Genomic DNA, 22,761 nt, shown 5'->3' with positions numbered 1-22,761 from the left:
ATGACAGTACGAAACTCATGTGGCTACAATACATTCTGCAGTAACAGTTGACACTTTATCTTCGTCTCAAATCTTCTATAACACCCATATTAACTAAAAATAAGACGACAGCCACTATAACCATGAACTTATTGAATACCTTACACGTAAAGAGTAGTACATAATTATCGACTCTCAAATTAAGTGTGTAGTGATATTCTCAAATCTGAACTATAGTATAATAGCACAGACAACATGTAGCCAAATATAAAGTAGTGTAGTAATACGTAGCTGACAATGCATCTAAAGCCAAAATGAAGCTATGAACAAAGGTGAACATGGCAAAACATCTTCTCACAGATCAAGAAGATAATGCACAAAGAAAACATACTTAAGATTATGAATAGGAAATACAGTTTTGTTTTTACTAATGGTGGAAGTGCACATATATTTATCAGTTAATATGATCATTTTCTTAGTATGAAGGTACAGCTTCATAATACACAACGATGGAGTAAGGTACCACACAGAGAGGAAAGTTCGACCTCTTGAAAGTATGTATGGCCTCCACCCCAAAAGAAGAGTGTCAGTAATATATTCAAAGCAAGTGTGGCAATACTGAAGTAGCTTAATTGTTATATAAGATTTTTATGAACTATGCATGGCACATACATTGACAGCACTGATATAACTTTCAGATTAAACTGTAGCTACTAACGAGTTTAGTGAGATAATTGTATCACAGTTTAAAACTAATCATCGTTTGTTATACTTCTCAAAACATTTGCTATACTTTGGTTATAACTGATCGCACACTCAGTCTGACGTTCTAGTGACACACATGGTAGAGCATTACCTTCATCTTTCAGTACAACATGTTGATCATATTTTGCTGATAATGCTAAATTTTCCTACAGCTCAGAATTACTGAAAAACTTCAAAAAATTATAGGTAATATCATTTAGTTCAATGAACTACCATTTACATATCATCAGATTTAAATGACAGTGTTCTGTGTACTTAAGATGTGAAAAAACCATTTCAAAACTAGACAAGCATGATAGAACAATTTGGATGAGGATATACAGGCGTTTCACATAATGATGATGTCATTGACAGGGTCATATGTCACTGATAATACTGAAGACATCACTGATAAGGAGGAGGAGGACTGTGATGTTACATGTGGGACAATGACTTGCTCACATGCCATGTGAAGGGCAAAGAAAGTTGTTACATTCCGTATACACTTAGTCATAAATGTTCATGTCACGACGATGTATGAATAAATTGTTCTATCAACAGGGAAGTAAACTATGTCATCGGGAAGGAAGTTAGAGAACTACATTTAACATTGTCGATCGAAGAAGGGAAACCAGTGACAATCCATGCGACTTTCTAGCGTTTATAGTTTAGATATAAGATGCTGAATTAGCAATTAAGAGGTTAACTATTCAAACTAACTGATCTTACAGTATACCACAGACGCTTTAATTTTGTTAAATTATAAGAAAAACCTTTGTGCCACTCTGTTGGAGGCTACAGCAACCACAAGGTATATGACTGCCATGGAGTTTTTATCAGTTTAGGCACCACTTACTGCAACAAATATAGTGAACCTGAGCGGTTTAAAGAAATCCTAGCTGAATATTCGACACAACTGATTTGTGGTTCCACGTTTGACGAAGTCAAAGATCTGCAGTAAGCTGATAGTTCTGCAAATTTGGGTTATGTACAGTTTCTCTTTGCTTTGAGTACAGTAGTGTATCTCTGTACGTTACTCAGTTTTGTCGATCTTTTTATGCTGATTATTTGTCTCCTGTTAGAACTGTGGACAATAATGCAGACACTTTATTCGAATTCATACTGACTAATTTCCTTTTATTTCTGTGACCATAAAAGTATGACTCCCCAAGGTGTCTTCACAAGCAGCTTAGCCTTTTGAAATTTTTGGGATACTTATTATCTCAGGTCTCTTCTATATCTGTATCCTTGTCCATTCAATTCTGCCAGCTCTTCATCTGCTGTTCCCACGGCACACTTGGTTCAAATGCATCCTAACTGACTTACTTGTTTCCTTGTCTATGGAAGCATGGCTCTTCCTTATCCACTTTTCATTTGGCTTGATGTGCAACTTATCCATAGAATTCTAGCATACACATAATCAGACTGCCATTTATATCTAGTTATTATAGTTTTTTTCTGCTGACACAGAGATGAAGAGTTCAATTTCTGACAACATGGATGTAGAAGTACACTTGACAGCAAAAAAAGCGGGCCACTCCTGCATTTCAATGTGTAGGCGGCACCTGACTGTATGCAACCAACACACTCGTAGCATTTTTTCTTAAATTTGTCTTTATTTCGCAGCTTCAAACATGCTGCATTCAATACACTGGAGGTAACAATTAAAATTAACGAAAATCAATAAAAAGCGCCCTCAGTCGCTACACCCATTAGAACTAAAACCTGCTGAAGAATATGTTAAAAGTATTTTAAGCAAAATACAAACTGAAATCACACACAGCACCATGAAAAATTAGAAGCCATGCTACTAAAACTGCATCAACAACAGCAAATTCAAACATCCAACAAAACACAGTTTTATGAAAGCATCATTAACTATACTGACATCACCTTCAGAGAAAAAGAACAACACCTACTCAAGAAAGGGCTAAAACTCAATGAAAAACCCAGATTAAATGACAATAAGCTAAAAATCTTCATCATACACACTAAAAAAGCAGCTGATTTAGTTCACCTAAGTAAAACTGAACAGACTGTCATAGTACACAACATAAATAAAATTATACAGAAAAGCATAAGTAACCATACTGAAACCCCCAAAGCAGTCTATCGAGAGACAAATCAGGTAAACACCACAAACATGAAACTCAATACTAACTGTGCCATGGTACTGAAAGCTGACAGAAGCAGTTCTATAATTATTACGAACAAAGATGAATACATCACTAAAAAACTTTCTTCTCTGAAAACAACATTACAGAGCTGAAACAAGATCCAAGTATAAAATTAAGAAAAGAAACAGAAAAATGGTTGGGAAATGAAATTTACTCTTCACAGACAAAAATGCTAAACATGCATTTTAATGAATCCCACAGCTCCAAGACTGAGACCTCGACCCAAGACCAACAAACCCCAAGTCCCATTGAGGCCTATTGTTAATTCTAAAAATATAGCTGCCTCCAAAGTCCCCCAATTACAGAACGAAATTCTGAAACAGTACTATGTGTTTGAGAAATCGTACTCAGTTAAGAATGCAAATGAAATACCAACTAAAATTAAAGATATAAATATTCCTGCAGGCGCAGGTTTACCTCTTTTGATGAAACTATCCTATTTACAAATGAACCAACTGAAGAAAGAGTAGACATAATCTTAGAAAACCTAATAAGACACAAAAAATTGTCAATTGGAGAAACATCTGAAATCAAGAACAAGCATACTGCCTCACAATTACTTTACATTTAATGTGGAAGTTTACAGATAGAATTAGGGTCTTGGGTAGTAACATATCAAGTTTACTGGCAGACATATTTCTCAGTCATCTGTAAAGTAAATTCTTTAATGAAGACAACAGCCTCAAAAGTAAGATAATATAGTACTGGAGATCTGCTGATGATACCTTGCTGCTATTTCATGGAATAAAAGGTGATATCGAAAGACTACTAGCAAACTTCAATTCTTTCCACAGAAACATAAAACTCACAGTAGAACATGAGGACAACGAAAGCACAAACTTCCTGCATTAAAATCACCAACCATCAACAAAGACATAAATCAGGATACTCAGAAACGCACATACACAGACATAACAATGCCATCCCACCACACTGAAAAATAGATACAATAAAAAGCATTGCCATAAGCAGTGTCTACCCAACCAAAACAAAAGACAGACAAATATACAAAAGCACAACAAAGAATGGCCACACTGTGAGAGAACAGAAAATATTAGCCAGTATCCCATACCTGTGTCCCATATCACAAAAAATTGCTAAGCTTTAAAAAAAACATTTCTAATACTTTCATTCTCAAGTAATAATAAGTTTGGTAATAACTCGTCCATAACATAAAGTCAAATACACAAAAATACAACAACAGTGGAGTGTATAAAGTATCATGCTGCATTTGTCCTACCTACTACGTAGGGAAAACAGGCAGAAACTTCAAAACCCATTTTCAAGAAAACCTAAAAGTTTTCAGTCTCTATAATTTCAAAAAATCGGTCTTTGCACAACATTTGTTGGAAAAGAAACGCGTCATCAATAGTCTACAAGATAATTTGGTAGTATTACACAATGAAGCCAATGGTAAGACCGAAAACCTGTTTAAACAACTGGAACATACCTCCACAAAGTAAAAAAAGGAACTGAATATATGGTAAATGAACAAACAGATTTCGCAACCCACAGCTAATTTAATAATTTTAAAGACCTATTCTAATGATATGTCAACTGGGTCCTGCGTATGTCAGTTGTTTAATAATTGCACCTTCAGCACACAAGTAAATTCATTTTTGACTACTACATGTATAAAAACATCTCAGAAGGTTTTGCAAACATGTGAATGCGAATGTGCCTCTTGAATGAAGTGATATGGTGGAAAACGATGGAGGAAAGAACGTATGCTGGTGCTAAAACGTTCAAAACACTTTTCTTGGATTATTTTGTGGGTTTACACTATTAATTTTTTCCACTATTTCGCACATGTTTTCCGCATTTGTCTTACGAAATTCATAACCTAATATCAGACCTTTTCGTGACTGGAATGTACATTTCACCACATCCAAGAGAAAAAAATAAAGCATATTTAAAAAATTACAACTGATGATGGACCCACAGGGTCCGAAACGCATCGTATATTTAATAAAATACGGAAAGTTGTGAATGAAGGTGTTTTTTAATTCATAAATCCAACATAGCATAGCACTATCGCAGGTCCTCTAAACGCCAAAACTCTCTGCAGTACGAATGTTTTTTGTTCCAGTCTTTGATCACAGTATCACTTCTCTGCAGTACAGTCGTCTGACAATACAAAAGCAATGGGTGCCACAACAGACTGCAAGAGAACGCTGCTCTTAATGGTAGATGTAAACAAATATCATCGTAAAACAAATAGTAGATAACACATTATTGGAGATGAGACAGTCCTTAACGTTTATAAATTAAATTACATTACAATAAGTGATACTGCTGAAGAGACGTGAAATTATGAAGTTTTCACCAGTGGCAGTTTACAGTGATGAATATCTGAATGGGGGAATAGATGAGAATACTCTTATTACTGCACCAGGATCCCCATGAAGTTTATATTGCCCTGTGAAGTAACCAACAAAGGTATGGAATAATCTGCAAGACACAAGTGTGAAAGTAAAGTTATGGTGACAGCCAGGCAGTAGAACACAGAACAAAAATTAATTCTTAACTGAGTACCAACAGATGTCAGATATTAAATATGGTCACCAATAGCATGATACTGGAATCTGAAATGACGTTACGAATGATTATATCCTGGCAAGAATTCGAGCCCTGCACTTTTCGCTATTGTCTTACAGCTACAAATAGACATCAAATACGTATTGTATCTTCACCACCAGCGAGATGTGCAGTTGTCTGCCTAGAGGTGATGCAAGAAATAGTTCTGTGCTGTCTGGTACTCAAACACCACACATTTCGTTATTGTTCACCCACAGGAAGAGGCGTCAACTATCAAATACCATTTCACTACTAGCTACGATGGTGCCATTCATTGAGACTTGGAGGAGTTTGACATTGAGAGGAAACATCGGAATGACGGGACAGTATCTTCTCGAATGGTTCAAAACCAGATAAAAATTGGAATCAGAGCTCGAATCTCATGACAGTGCCAACGTTTTCAACGTCTCAAGCTCATTTAAAATAAGAAATGAATGTTGTATGACCTTACAGGACGATTAGTTTGTGAACTGAAATAACATTATTAGTGTTGGAGAGCTTACTAGATACAGAGTCTCTGCAAGCAGCAGCTTCCGCCTCTGTGAGCCAAAATTAATCCAAGTCTGTTCCTGTCAGTAGCGAATAAACTTGTCTAAGTTAGTTACATGTTCCATTGATCAGTCTCACTGTAACCATCATGATGTCGAATGTGTGAAGTGCATAAGAAATGCAAACATGTCTCAAGGCCATCTTTTAAGCTTAAAATTTTTGTTGCCTACACCTTTGCCTTAAATGGCACAGAATGCATATATTATACTTATCGATCTATTCATTCGTATTCAAGAATTCATCTATGGTATAGAAGGAGTTGTCAAGGAGATATAATTTCAGTTTATTTTTGGAAATGTTACTGTTGTCTGTCAGAGATTTTATTTCATTCGGCAATTTATCATAAAGTTTTACTGCAGCTTAATTTACCCCTTTCTGTGCCAAAGATATGTTTAGTAAAGTATAGTGTAAATCTTCCCTTCTTCTGGTATTATAATCATGAATGTCATTGTTGTTTTTAAACTTGTCCATGTTACTGAGATCAAATGTCATTACGGAGTAAATATGTTGTGAGGCTGTAGTAAGAATTCCAACCCCTTTAAACAGATGCCTACAAGATGTGCTACTATGATCCCCAGACTTTACTCTAACCATTTTCTTTTGAGCATTGAATACTTTTTGCCTTAGTGCTGGGTAGCCCAAAAATATTATTTCGTATTACATCAGAAATGAAAGTATGCAAAGTATGTTAGCCTACTGATTTTTATTTCGTCAAAATTGGCAATTGTTCTGACTGCAAAAGTTGCTGAACTTAGTAAAATTAGGAAATCTAAAATATTCATTTCACAATTAAGATTCTTATCTGTATGGACACCCAAAAATTTAATATGGTCTACCCCAGCTACTGACTTCTGTTGATGTATTATATTTATCGAAGCAAGTATACTCCTTGCAGCAGAAAATTAGATGTATTGTGTTTTCTTTTCAAAGTTCAGAGCAAGCCTATTCACAGAAAATCAATTAATAACTTTTTAAAGACATTATCTCTATCATTTTCTATTTACATTACTGTATTAATAAGGATTTTGTATAATCAACAAACAGTTTCCGTTTAGCTTCTTGTTTAAAATAAGAAGGAAGGTCATTTACATATATCAAGAACAGAAGGGGATCCATTATCGAACCCTGTGTAGCACCTAATGTAGTTTCACGCTAGTTAGACGCAGGCGCAAACTTCCGTAAATCACTTAAACTATATAAAGAAACATTTTCTTCCTCCTCTATAAATATCACTTAAACCACTCATAAGCTGTTCCTTTTATACCATAGAATTGTAATTTCCGTAGCCTAATGTCATGGTTCACACAGTCAGACGCTTCAGGTAAGTCACAGGAAATTACTATCAGTGGCATTTCATTATTTAAAGACTTCATTATGTGGGCTCTCCCAGTGTAACAGAACTTTTCTCAATATGTTACATAAATTTTTATAGTGTAAAATTACTTCTGGGTCTTTATACTTCTTGCTGTCTCACACAGTTTTACTTTTCTTTCTGAAGACACTTTAACACCTACAGTAATCCAAGATTTCTTTGAAAACTCTTTGGTGTTATATTTAGTAATTTTTTTTGAAACAGTTTTCCAAAACTGATAAACTGATATAAAGAAATATAGTGCACGTATCAATAACCTTTGGCTCACTGTATATATCTTCACAGTTAAAAGATCTTAAGCCTTCTCTGAAGTGCTGTACAGATGCTGGGTTGAGCAACCTTACACTTTTACTTAATGGTTTCTGAACTGAACACGCTGCTATGTTTTGTAAGTTTGTCAATTGTGCATTGAGGTCTGATAATCCATTTATCGCAGAGAAAGCATGTGTTAGTATTACATCCTACTGCTGAACAAATACATTATTTATTTGAGTGCTACTGTCTTGAGCTATACGTGTAAGGAAATTGATTAATGATTCTATGTGATTAATAACACGTCTGGTACACTTTCCCCGTCAGAATTGCATAGAAAGTTTACATTGAAATCACTACAGATTAATAACATCTTCTTGTGTCTTAAGACAGCATAATACGGAATATTTTTTTTAAAATTGTTCCCAAACTCCTAATGGGGACCTGTATACTGTTGCCAATATAAAAACTACATTATATAGCTGTAGTTCACATGCACAAACTTCAAAGTGCTAACTGACAGAAAATTTCCTTACGTCTATAGTTTTGTATTTATAGCCTTGGAACTCCTCCTTTGTCTATGTTAGATCTGAAAGTGTAAGATGTTAAATTATACTAATTTATAATGACACTTTCCCCCACAGTTACATAGTCTTCAGACAGATGAAGTATATCAATCTAATCATTAATTTTGAGATCATTGAAACACACTTACGGCTCATATATTTTTTATTCCCCTGGTATTTTGATGAAGTAAATTCATACTATCCTAGACTTTATCCCTATTTACGGTACATGAAGCCAGTTTTATTTTATTTTTCTTGATTGTCATCTATGTGGAATATGGCTTTAACCTAAAATCCAGACAGACAACAATCAAGAAAATGGATGTACTGTTGATTTGCAACCATACCACAGTCCTAAGCTCATTCCTTGGCGTTACTGGAGGTGAAGAGTGTATGTTTGTGGCTGTTAAATACTAGTAACTACGGAGGGATTCGAACCCACACCTCAGATATGAGAAGCTAGCCTGAGTCCTATCAGACAAGGAATTTCAGAAGTGTTAGTGTCGTGTTTATGTCATAATGGAGTACGCAGTACAAGGTACGAGAAGAATTGGCTTCCCCTTGAGCTTTTCTTGTGAATAACTTATTCCTGGTCTAGTTGTCAAGGTCATGCAGGGCGAATGTAGAACCGTGATATCTGACCAATCTTTTTCCTTTCTTCGGTCTGTCTGGTAAGAGCATTAGTCTGACGGAAGGTCAGTGATAGTTCCATTCATTTTCTAAGTCAGTAAAAGAAAAATCTTGCGGTAACACGTTTGTGATAGGTCTCTTAGTAGTCTGTCATGGTAGGACCAATTTCAGAACTATTAGCCAGCGGCCGTTTGATGCAGACCAGCGTCCGCCCGAGTTAAAAAAAAAATGGCTCTGAGCAGTATGGGACTTAACATCTCAGGTCATCAGTCCCCTAGGACTTAGAACTACTTAAACCTAACTAACCTAAGGACATCAGGCACATCCGTGCCCGAGGCAGGATTCGAACCTGCGACCGTAGCGGTCGCGCGGTTCCAGACTGAAGCGCCTAGAACCGCTTGGCCACCAGCGGCCGACCCGTCTGAGTTACCGCCACGCATTGGGCATAGAGCCTATTATCTGCAGCGGACTTTTCTGCACTCGAATTAGCTAGTATGACGTTTTCGTCGTATATGATGTAATGACTTGTTTCAGCTTGCTTCATGGCGATTTTGTATGGAATGTTGCTTTAAGCGAGTTTAACTACGGTTTTGTTCATGTGTGTAGTATAGATCGTGCTATGATAACTAGAATATTTCCCATTTTTCACGTTATGAGGAGCGTCGTTTATACATTACAAAACAGAATCTAAAGCAGAATAAAATCTAACGTTTGCGACAGCGTGTTGTAATTGTGTTTAATAATATTATGAAAGCAGTGGCGGCAATTCGAAACACCCGCGCCCTGTAAGGAACTGAGGGCTTTCGAGGAACTCAAATTGTATCGTTTCAAGTACACTCGTTTTGAGCTAAATTGATCACCATTCAGGAAAGAGATTTCTGTGATTTAATACGAGGGTCAATGGCAATGTATGTGATATTAGGCAGGTTTGACGACCCATTAACCTTTGTGTCATACTTGCCTTCAGTAGGCACATTGGAGTTAAAAGAAAGGAAGGATTGTGGTACATCATCTCGTCAAAAACGAGAATAGACCTAAAGCAGAAATCGAGTTGGGAAGGACGAGAAGAAAGTTGGCTGTGCCCTTTCGAACGATTGATCCCTAAATTTGTTGTAATATGTATAAGGAGGGCACTGCAAACCTAACTCAGTGCGGCCTGATGGCGATTTGAAATACTATATAGTAATTTCGTAAGGAGAATAAAGAGGGTAAAACACAACAAACATTATCTCAAATGGTTATCTGTATACGTCAGTAAAATGAATTGTTGGTACACATCTGTTGGCACAGCTAAGATGTTTTGTGCTATGGACTGCTTCCAAGGGATGTTTCCTTCGCAGCTGACATTTGTTGCCAACAAATGAGACGCTTGGCAGTCGCAGAGTAACAAAGGCGACCTCGAAGACAGCACCAAGGAGAGTGCTTGAGAGACACACCTCTTACACTTCTAATCTGCCACTCTCATGTATTTTCCCCTTATCGATCAACAACCAAGAATGTTAGTTTTGGTTTTCTTTCGAGCATGAGATCCAAAAACTACCTGCGCATTATCGGTTGGTTTTCGATAACGAGTTGGAATATATTGTTGACAATTTATCTGATATTTGTGTATACTTTGTTCAGTAACCTAAGACAAACGCTACTAGTATGCACTACACTAACACGGCCGGTGTCTCATCATAATACAATACAGTGTATGGTTGTCTAAGTAAAAAAAAAAAAAAGTTCAAATGGCTCTGAGGACTATGGGACTTATCATCTCAGGTCATCAGTCCCCTAGAACTTAGAACTACTTAAACCTAACTAACCTAAGGACATCACACACATCCATGTCCGAGGCAGGATTCGAACCTGCGACCGTAGTAGTCGCTCGGTTGCGGACTGAAGCGACTAGAACCGCTGTCTAAGTTAAACATAAAGTCTTTTGTTATAGTCCAGTAGCATTTTTGGACTACAACGTAAATACGTCAATGTGGCTTTGAGGGTGGTTGCTGAATGAAACACAGTTAACAACGTATTCAGTCGTATGATTTCATCAACAGATTCGTGTATTTTCAGTAGCAGTTCCGCAGTGTTTTCTGTTTCTTAATTCTATATCTACATTTCACTGAAAGCAGCAAGTCACCTTATCATGACACCATTTCTAAAGATGTTTTTTCAGTTCGATATAGCCGTTTGTAGCTCGTCTACAACACACTTGTGTGTCCTCTTTATGGGTATTCCTGGGTGGTATCGGTCTCTATGACGTAGAACTGACCGAACACAAAGAAAAAGTTCACAGAATGGTATTATCACGAAATAGGGGAGATTGTGTCACGGATGTAGTAAACGATTGAAAGTCACTGAAACATGGGCGTTTAACATTGAGACGAGGTGTTTTCGCGAAATTCCAATCGCCAACCTCCTCCTCTGAAATCCACGATATTTTCATTACCACTACATACAAAGGAGACCTCACCACTGTGATAAGAGACGTCAGTGCTTGCACTGTAAGGTTCAGTTATTCATAATTCCCATGCACTTTTTGAGGGTGGAACGGTAGAGAAATAATGTGACACTGTTTCAAAGACGTGCTTCCAAGCACTTAACTGCAGAGAATTCATGCGGATGAAGATATCAAGGGAGGGGTAAGAGGAAGGAGGGAGGGATCTAGCAATGCGGAGGAGTGCAGAAGAATAAAACAAAAGTGTGAAAAGTTTTCAAAGTATTCATTACTTAGAGGTATGCAAAAGTTCGTTTTACCTTTGGACAGAGAGAAAGGGAAGGAATGTTCCAGAACGAAGAATGGATTATATATAAGGGATTTAGGTTGTGAGAGGAGTTGTGGAAGACAGTAAAGAAACAGAAATGAAACAGAAATGTATCGTTACAATGGAAACGGTTACATTTGTCCATAACGTGTTGGGAGAATGGAGTAGAACAGCAACTATGGTGATGATGTAAGACGGTGAGAGAGAGAGAGAGAGAGAATGGAGCAGAAATTAACAATGAATATACGCAAGACGAAATCGTTTGCATAATTTTGGGAGGACGGAGGGAAAGAGAGAGATGTATTTGAAATAACACAAAATATTATTTAAAGCGTTCATCTAAAGTTGTAACTTTGTAACTACCTAGACTGGCTTTAAATGAAATAAAAAGAGAATATTTAATAAGCCATATATTCAAAAGAAACTCATTTCAATTAAAAATGCAACTCAAAGAAAAACCTAACCCAAATCTTATTTTATCTGTGCTAAATGACCTTCCACTGGCTCCCAGTGAGGAAAACAGAAGAAAAAGAGGACATAAAAAGTTGTAAGGAATCTAATATTTTATCCAGAATAGTACATTATTTTGTACTTCCGTCGTGCATCTTGAGATAGAATCTATAAAAGCACTCCGTCTTTAGGCCACAAGTGGCCCATCGGGACTATCCGACCGCCGTGTCATCATGAGTTGTGGATGCGGATAGGAGAGGCGTTTGGTCAGCACGCCGCTCTCCCGGTCGTTACGATGGTTTTCTTTGACCGGAGCCGCTACTGCTCAGTCGAGTAGCTCCTCAATAGGAGTCACGAGTCTGAGTGCACCCCGAATAATGGCAACAGCACATGGCGGCCTGGATGGCCACCCATCCCCGTGCCGGCCACACCCGACAGCGCGTAACTTCGGTGATCTCACGGGAACGGGTCTATCCACTGCGGCAAGGTCGTTGCCCATAGAATCTATAAGCTGTTCGACAAAACACACTGAAGCAGCACCTTCCTCCCAGGCTTCAAGAACGCAACCCCAAAGAGTGTTAACTGTAGTTGGTTGATGTCGTGGCCAGTTCTCTGTTAACGCACCTGCGATCTAAGCGCACATACACTCCTGGAAATTGAAATAAGAACACCGTGAATTCATTGTCCCAGGAAGGGGAAACTTTATGGACACATTCCTGGGGTCAGATACATCACATGATCACACTGACAGAACCACAGGCACATAGACACAGGCAACAGAGCATGCACAATGTCGGCACTAGTACAGCGTATATCCACCTTTCGCAGCAATGCAGGCTGCTATTCTCACATGGAGACGATCGTAGAGATGCTGGATGTAGTCCTGTGGAACGGCTTGCCATGCCATTTCCACCTGGCGCCTCAGTTGGACCAGCGTTCATGCTGGACGTGTAGACCGCATGAGACGACGCTTCATCCAGTCCCAAACATGCTCAATGGGGGACAGATCCGGAGATCTTGCTGGCCAGGGTAGTTGACTTACACCTTCTAGAGCACGTTGGGTGGCACGGGACACATGCGGACGTGCATTGTCCTGTTGGAACAGCAAGTTCCCTTGCCGGTCTAGGAATGGTAGAACGATGGGTTCGATGACGGTTTGGATGTACCGTGCACTATTCAGTGTCCCCTCGACGATCACCAGTGGTGTACGGCCAGTGTAGGAGATCGCTCCCCACACCATGATGCCGGGTGTTGGCCCTGTGTGCCTCGGTCGTATGCAGTCCTGATTGTGGCGCTCACCTGCACGGCGCCAAACACGCATACGACCATCATTGGCACCAAGGCAGAAGCGACTCTCATCGCTGAAGACGACACGTCTCCATTCGTCCCTCCATTCACGCCTGTCGCGACACCACTGGAGGCGGGCTGCATGATGTTGGGGCGTGAGGGGAAGACGGCCTAACGGTGTGCGGGACCGTAGCCCAGCTTCATGGAGACGGTTGCGAATGGTCCTCGCCGATACCCCAGGAGCAAAAGTGTCCCTAATTTGCTGGGAAGTGGCGGTGCGGTCCCCTACGGCACTGCGTGGGATCCTACGGTCTTGGCGTGCATCCGTGCGTCGCTGCGGTCCAGTCCCAGGTCGACGGGCACGTGCACCTTCCGCCGACCACTGGCGACAACATCGATGTACTGTGGAGACCTCGCGCCCAACATGTTGAGCAATTCGGCGGTACGTCCACCCGGCCTCCCGCATGCCCACTATACCCCTCGCTCAAAGTCCGTCAACTGCACATACGGTTCACGTCCACGCTGTCGCGGCATGCTACCAGTGTTAGACTGCGATGGAGCTCCGTATGCCATGGCAAACTGGCTGACACTGACGGCGGCGGTGCACAAATGCTGCGCAGCTAGCGCCATTCGACGGCCAACACCGCGGTTCCTGGTGTGTCCGCTGTGCCGTGCGTGTGATCATTGCTTGTACAGCCCTCTCGCAGTGTCCGGAGCAAGTATGGTGGGTCTGACACACCGGTGTCAATGTGTTCTTTTTTCCATTTCCAGGAGTGTATTTTCCAAAGGGTACATGTGGCGGCCAGTCTATGACGTTATACCAATCGTGCAGAGCTGCTATTGAACAAAAGGCAGACTTGTGAATGAGAGAATGGTCCTCTTGCACTACGAACTTCTCTTCTGCTTAGAGCTTTCGCACTGACGTAGCATCACATTTTTTATTTGTGGCCAGATTTCTCGCTGTCGAGAGTTCCTCCTATCGTTGAGGGCGAGTCCCTTGCGGCTATAAACAACACTTGGACGGTCGTTATTGGTGCGAAACACATTGAAGTCAGTGAAAATGACGTTTCCCCACGAAACACTCTTTTTTTACAGTGGATCGTCATGCACCCAACCCTGCGTCTCACAGCCTTTTGATAATCGTGTCGCCACAGCCAGGGAAGTTGGCCTCTCGCTGCAACTGCTTTACATTCAGAAAGGGATTTTCTCTGCTCTTAGACACTAGTTAACTCTCTTCCTGCTGTGAGCTCACTACCGGCCGCAGTGGCCGAGCGGTTCTAGGCGCTTCAGTCTGTAACCGCGCGACGGTTACGGTCGAGGTTCGAATCTGGCCTCGGGCACGGATCTGCATGATGTCCTTAGATTCGTTAGGTTTAAGTAGTTCTAAGTTCTAGGGGAGTGATGACCTGAGATGTTAACTCCCATAGTGCTCAGAGCCATGTGAGCTCCCTCTCCTCCTGAAGTGGGCCAGGAGATCTGTCTGTAGTGCCTCTTTCAAGGTAGCTGCTCCACCACTTTGTTTCAGTGCTATGCGCCACTCCATACATTCTGCAGCTTCTCTGATGGAGCATTCACCGTCTTCAATAAGAGCGACGACTCTGTCTCAAGTTGATCTCTCCCAGTGAGCTATTGCAATAAAGAGCCTTATGTATATATCTGCTTGCCCTCTTAGACTCATGCCAGGAGAGAAAGTAGACATATTTACGTAGAAACAACCGGTAGAGATTGCTGCCCTGTTAGAATGTCCCATGCAGGAGGAATCTCGACCGACCAGCTCTGGCTCTCTACTCCGGTCTCGCCTCGGCACTAGGCTGCAGCTGACCAGCCAGCCCATCAGCATTCCAGCCCTGCTGGCACGTAGCTCACGAGCTGCAGCCAGTACAGTGCCAGGCCAGAGATTCATGCCCTCCCCTTGAACAATAAAACTATTCGTCTGCCTGCTCAAGTCTGTAGTATACACTAACGCATCTCGAGCTATTTTGTTATAACATCAACAGGCAAATCTACCTTTTACAGTTCATTCAAATACTATACAAAATATAAATAATACACTTATGATAAACGTAACAACCACAAAATATTTCAACTGTCTACCAATACTAAGGAAACTATTTTCCCTTATCAGTGCTCTGTATTTGATGTGGAGTCTTCTACCAAAATAACTAAACGGAATTTAAAAGTAATCAGTTCTGGTGTCAACTTTGCCACATACACACATCAGAAAATGTTTTGCATCACACTGGTTCCCAGAACTCCTGTAGATATACGTTGACTGTGGATATTGTGTCAGAGACACAGACACTTAGACTGTTCAGAGATGTCACTAAACCCGCTCGAACATGTTATCAATCATGCATGATATGATGTATCATGCAGCGTAACTTGCTGTGACAGTGCGAGAGAGAGAGAGAGACAAAGATATTGTTTATTACTCTGTGGCGGTCAGCGTTTACATAATTATTCTTAGGATATCACAACCGACCAAAAACTTTAGGTTGGGTACCAAATGCTAATGCAAAGGAATGGAGAAATCAACCACCAATAATAACTGACGTAACGGAGCAGATATATACTAATAAAGGACAATCGTCAAACTAAACTCGACTGTCAGAAGCCCCGACGGTGCAGTCGGGGAAGTTATGAGGGGCGAAAATTCAAGCGTAAATTTTTTTCGGTACAATGATGGCAGATTATTAATAGAAGAACTTCAGCAGGAGATGATGCCTTGTCAAGAGGAACATATCACTGAACCTGTTGCGAAAATTCAGGCGGCAATTGAAGGCATTACTGTGCAAGTTACTTTAGATACAGTAGCAGCAGTAAATGTCGTTTCTGAGAAGTTATTTCAAAGAATACTTCAGAAAGCAAATCCACCGATATCTTGTGTTCAATGTTGTAGAATTGTAGGTCCTACTGGTCATAAGTCTTCTCAGGTTAAAGTGCAGACTCAACTCCAGTTAGATATAGGAAATGTAGCTATAAATTGCACGTTCCTTGTAATAGAAAAATTGGTTGAGGACTGTATCCTGGGTATAGATGAATTTAGAGAGAGATATTGGCATATCGATTTTTCTCTAGGCCGTGCCAGTTTTACAATAATGGATCAGAAACATCAAGAGAGTCTTCTCAGGGAATATAGTACCCATGGAAAGTATTGTCAGTGACGAAAGCTGCAAATGAAGTGGATACATAGCAAATCTGCACGGTATTACCAGATTAATTACTTGCAACCAGTCTTAAACCCTGAAGTTATGGTATATGAAAAGATGCAAGAACTTGAATATTTGCAACAACATCAAAGAAAGCAATTATATGATCTTCTACAGGAATATCATGAAGTCTTTCAAGAAAGACCTGGTGTAATCAAGGGATACACATGCCATTTAGATGTGGATATTGTGTTAGAGACACAGACACTTTGACTGTTCAGAGATGTCACTAAACCCGCTCGAACATGTAAACAATCATGCATGATATGATGTATCATGCAGCGTAACTTTCTGTGACAGTGCGAGAGAGAGAGAGAAAGAGAGAGAGAGAGAGAGAGTGAGAGTCAAGGATTATTACTCTGTGGCGGTCAGCGCTCACATAATTATTCTTAGGAATTAGAACTTTTGTTCTTCTTAAGAGTAAATTTTAGGGGAAGAGAGCCATTCTTGTGATGTAAAAATCGACGCCACTGCGAGTTTTTGATTCACATTGAAAACTATATGTTTATATGGAAGGAAATCAGTTAATAGAACAATAAAATATTGTTCATTTCAAGAAGGTACGTGTTATTATACACCCAGCGTAGACTTCTATAGTGATTTAGTAATAAATACCAGCTTGAGAACAGTTCCGACGGAAGCGTTCAGTTCTAGTGAAATGATTCGATGTTTTCTTCGGAAAAGAAGTCACTTCATGGATCATTCAAATCCGCAATAGTACCTGGACATTTCTCAGAACTGAAAGCAATCTGATTGCTATGCAACTGAGCCCCGAAGAATATTTCTCCGTACTTTGGTTACCACTTCCAGCTCAACACGGTATCTGCAGCATCTGGAGCAGATTTCTACAACAGCGGAAGCGTGTAATCGCTATCAGTTTCACACATCACCCTGTGTACGCTGTATGTATTTACCCACAAAAGTGAACATACAGTTACTCACACACATAGAAAGACAATACAAGGTGGTGTGGGAAACATTTCAGTGTAAAGGTCCTGTAGAGCTACTCAGCAATTAGCCTAGTAGTAGTAGTGGTAAACAAAAATATTTCTTTTTTTTTTTTCAAAGTAGCCTTTATAATGAGGAGCTCCTATTAGACGGAAGGAGTCCGACAGCTGACCGGTTCTAGTCATTCCACCAGGAAGGAGGTACATGGCTTGTGTTGTCTGAAGTTCAACCATGCCTAGACGGTCAATACCGCGGTCCGATCGCGTCCGCATTTTTCTTTGTGCCAGGAAGAGCTCTGAACGAGGGAAGTGTTCAGGGGTCTCCGAGTGAGCCAAAGGCATTTGTTCAGAAATGGAGAAGGTACAGGAACCGTCGATGACGTGCCTCGCTCAGGCTGCTACTACTGCTGTGGATGACCGGTACCTACGGATTATGGCTCGGAGGAAGCCTGACACCAACGCCACCATGTTTAATAATGTTTTTCGTGCAGCCACAGGACGTCGTGTTACGACTCTAACTGTGCCCAGTACACTGCATGATGCACAACTTCACTACCGACGTCCATCTTTGCAACTACGACACCATGCAGCGCGGTAAAGATAGGCATAACAACATGCCGAATAGACCGCTAAGGACTGGTATTACGTTCTCTTCACCCATGAGTGTCGCAAATGCCTTCAGAGACGTGTTTGAAGGCAACCCAGTTAGGCTGAACGCTTTAGACACACTATCCAACGAATGCAGTAAGGTGGAGGTTCCTGCTGTTTTGGGGTGGAATTAGGTTGGGTCGACATACGCCCCTGGTGGTCATGAAAGGCGCCGTAACGGTTGTACGGTATGTAAATGCCTTCCTCAGACCGATAGTGCAACCATACCGGCGGCATACTGGCGAACCATTCGTCTTCATGGACGACAATTCGAGCCCCCATCGTGCACATCTTGTGAATGACTTCCTTCAGGATAACGACATCGCTCTACTAGACCAGTCAGCATGAACCCTATCGAACATGCCTGGGATAGATTGAAGAGGACTGTTCACGGACGAAGTGGACCATCAACCGCTCTTAGGGATTCACACCGAATCACCGTAGAGCAGTGGGACAATCTGGATCAACAGTGCCTTGATGAACTTGTGACAGTATGCCAAGAAGAATACAGGCATCCATCAATGCAAGAGGACGTGCTACGGAGTATGAGAGGCAGCAGTGAACACAGCAATCTGGACCATCACTTCCGAAGGTCACGCTGTGTGGTGGTACAACATGCATTGTGTGGTTTTTCATGAGCAATAAAAAGGGTGGAAATGATGTTTACGTTGATCTCTATTCCAATTTTCTGTACAGGCTCAGGAAATCTCGGAACCGAGGAGATGTAAACCTCTTTTTGATGTGTGTCATTGTGTAGAAATAGTATACCATTCGTATTTTGAACGCTTGTAAGGTATACTCAGTGTGTCTGAAACAATAAGTTTCCTCCACACAAATTATGTTCTGCAGAAGCACTTCATTTACAATGCAATGATACGAAATTACACTGTAATTCACAGTTACCGTATTAGTAAGGGGTTCACAAAATCGTTACAATTCCTCGACCATTCTACTAACGTAGGAAGCTCGAGAGAAACAAACAACAAAATCTTTATCCGCGATTTCTAATTTCCCTAATGTTATTACAGTTGCAATATCATTCTTTGCGCACCGATGACAACAAATATTTTTCATTACAGTGTGGAAGATGGTTGCTGAAATGTCACGGAAATAAAGTGGCAAAGGAGAAATCGCTTGTTTTAATATTGTACTCCGAAGTAGCCCCATGCCCCCTCCACCGTCTAGCCTCAAGGAAAAGAAAACATCCATGACACTTGCTCCTCTAGTAAGCTATACTACAAAATCAGCTCCCTTCTTTCAACGCATTCAATGTTCTTCGTCAATCCTGTCAGGTAATGAGTGCACAGTGCTCTGAAATATTCCAGAATCGTTCGAAAAACCACGGTGCTGGCAGTCTCCTTAATAAACTTCTTGGGTCTTCTAAGGGTAGTACCAATAACCCAACACTTCTTTCACCGTCACCTGAACATGTGATGTTTCGCACTGACGTTGTTTTCATTTGTATCTTCCAGGACTTTTGTTAAATCTGTAACCCTCAAATCTGTTTAATTTATCGGTTTCTCGAAGCCTGCCGAAACCTGCTTAGTAAGCATTTGGAGAACCTCACACATTTTATTCTGTGGCGTCAATTGTCTACGTTTTGCACCGTGAAGACATTTTTTCAACTTCATTTTGTAATTCGCTTTGTGTTTCTGAGGCGTTCACTAGAGGAAACCACTGGATGCCACAAATTATGATCCTACTCATAATGCGATTTGCTAAGTCATCTTTAAAGCTCAGTCGTCAAGGAAATACCAACGAAAGAAAACAAAAATTTACTTCCCTGGTGGTTGATCGATAACAGGCGAGAAAGTTAAACGTACGCGGGTGCCAGATTAGAAGACGAGATAGGCTTGTTTACCAATCAAGCTCCTAGGCCCTTTCTTCGAGGTTGCATTTATTAATCTGCGATTGCAAGACATCTCATTTGTTGGCTACAAATGTCAACTCTGAAGGGTTCATCCCTGTGAAGCGGTTCCTACAACGAAACACCCTCTTTGTGCGGCCAGATGTGTATCAATTACAATGCATTATGCGGATGGATGCAGACTATCGTTTGAGATAATGTTTGTTATGGCTGACTCATTATGTCCTCCTTGGCTCTAAGCACTATGGGACTTAACATCTGAGGTCATCGGTCCCCTTTTAAACCTAACCTAATGACATCACACACATCCATTCCCGTGGCAGGATTCGAACCTGCGACCGTAGCAGCAGCGCGATTCCGGACTGTTAACGGTTAGAACCTCTCGGCCACAGCAGCCGGCATATCGTCCTTATGAGGTTATCATATCGTATTTCAATACGCAATCAGGCCGCACTGAGTTAGGTTTACGGTGACCTCGTTAAACCTGATATAGTAAATGCCAGGACAGACCCTTTGAAAGAACATTGACGGTTTCCTTCCCCATCTTTCCCAGTTTGACAATCTGCCTCAAATCTAATCTCATTTTCGGCGAGACACTGTACCCTAGTCCTCCTTCCTTTCTTTCAATCTCAATCTCAATATGACTACTGATGGCAAGTATCGCATGAAATTTAACTGCTGGACACAGCAGCCAATTATCGGATACACTGTTATTGACTGGAGAAGTATATCGCACAAACGTCATCCATCAACGCCTGTTTATCTTCCTGAATGTGGTGATTAATTAATCTGAAATCGATTGTACTTGGAATGATACAACTTGGGTTTCACGACAGTACACACTCCATACGGGCCACATGTGTTTGAAATTCCCTCCACTGCTTTCATCCTTTTGCTAAACACAAGCAGAACACGCTGTCGTAAATGTTCGACCTTACTCTGCTTTAGACTCTGTTTTCTAATGTATGAAAGACGCTCCCCACAACATTAAAAATGGGAAATTTTCCAGTTATCATCGTACGATCTATACTACAAAGGTGAACAAGCTAAGACCATAGTTAATCACGCTTAAGGCAACATGCCATACAAAACAGCCATGGAGCATGCTGAAACATAGCATTATATCATATTCGACGATAATGTTATACTTGCTAATTCGAGTGCAGAAAATTCCGGTGGACATAACAGGCTCTATGCCCAAAGTTTCGCGATAACTCGGGTGGACGCTGGTCTGTACCAAGCGGCCGCTGACTGATGGCATTGATATTGGTCTTACCATGATGGGCAAGAAAGAGACCTTACACAGACGTGATTCTGGAAGATTTTTATACTACTGCCTGCTTAGAAAATGAATTCAACTGTCTCTGACCATCTGTCAGTCTGATGCTCTTACCAGACACACGGTATACAGATTAAAAAGAAAGGAAAAAGGATGGGTCCTATAATACTGCTTTGTGTTCGCCCTGCAAGACATTGACTACTAGACCACAATTAATATATTCACTACGAAAGCTCAGTTGGAAGAGACTTCTCTTACTATGTGCCTCTTTACCCATTACGAGAGAAACGTAATCACATCCTCTAACTTCTTTTCCATTCTTCTATAAATCGTTTTTGTCAGCAACTTGGATGCATGAGCTGTTAAGCTGATTGTGCTTTAATTCTCGTGCTTATCATCTCTACCAGTCTTCGGAAGGTGTGGAAGATATTTTCCCTTAAGTCAGATGGTATGTCACCAAATTCACACTTTCTACACACTAATGAGAGTAGTAGTTTTGTTGTCACTTCCGAGTGATTTCATAATTATTTGATCTTAAGTCCTTAAAGCTCTCTTGAATTTTGACCGCGCTACTGGATCCACCATCTCTACTAAATCGACTTCTGTTTCTTCTCCTATCACATCAAATCTTTCCCCTCATTGAGGCCTTCAATGTACTCTTTCCACCTATCCGCTCCATCCGCTGCACTTAGAGTGGCATTCCCGTTGCATTAATAATGTTACCACCCCTACTTTTAATTTCACTGAAGGTTGTTTTCACTTTCCTATAAGCAGAGTCAGTCCCATCGAGAATCACTTCATTTACAATTTCTTCGGACATTTTGTGCAGCTATTCTGTCTTAGACATGCACTTCCTAATTACTTCGTTCCTCAGCGACTTGTATTTCTATATTCCTGAATTAACTTGAATATTTTTGTTCTTCCTCCTTTCATCAATTAACTGAAATATGTCTTACGTTACCCGTGGGATTTTTGTACTTACCTTCTTTGAAAGTATGTTTTACTTTCCAACTTCTGTGATGGCCCTATTTAGAGATGTCCATTCCTCTTCAACTGTACTGCTATTCCTTATTGCTGTATCTATAGCCTCAGGTAACTTCAAGCATGTCTTGTCATTCCTTACTACTTCCGTATCCCACTTCTTTACGTATTGATTCTTCCTGACTAATCTCTTAAACTTCACCCTTCGTTTCATCACTACCATATTGTGACCTGAGTCTATATCTGCTTCTGGATACGCCTTACAATGCTACATCTGATTTCGGAATCTGTGTCTAACCATCCTATAACTGAAATCTTACCGGTCTTTCCTAATATATCTCCTTCTCTTCTGATTCTTGAATAGAGTACTAGCTGTTGCTAGTTGAAATTTATTACAGAATGCAATTAGTCTTTCTCCTCTCACATTCCTTGTACTGAGCCCATATTCTCCAGTATCCTATTCTTCTCTTCCTTTTCCTATAACTGTATTCCAGTTC

The sequence above is a fragment of the Schistocerca americana genome, chromosome 4 (assembly GCF_021461395.2).
Source record: "Schistocerca americana isolate TAMUIC-IGC-003095 chromosome 4, iqSchAmer2.1, whole genome shotgun sequence".
NCBI lineage: Eukaryota > Metazoa > Arthropoda > Insecta > Orthoptera > Acrididae > Schistocerca > Schistocerca americana.
This window is presented reverse-complemented; position numbering follows the sequence as displayed.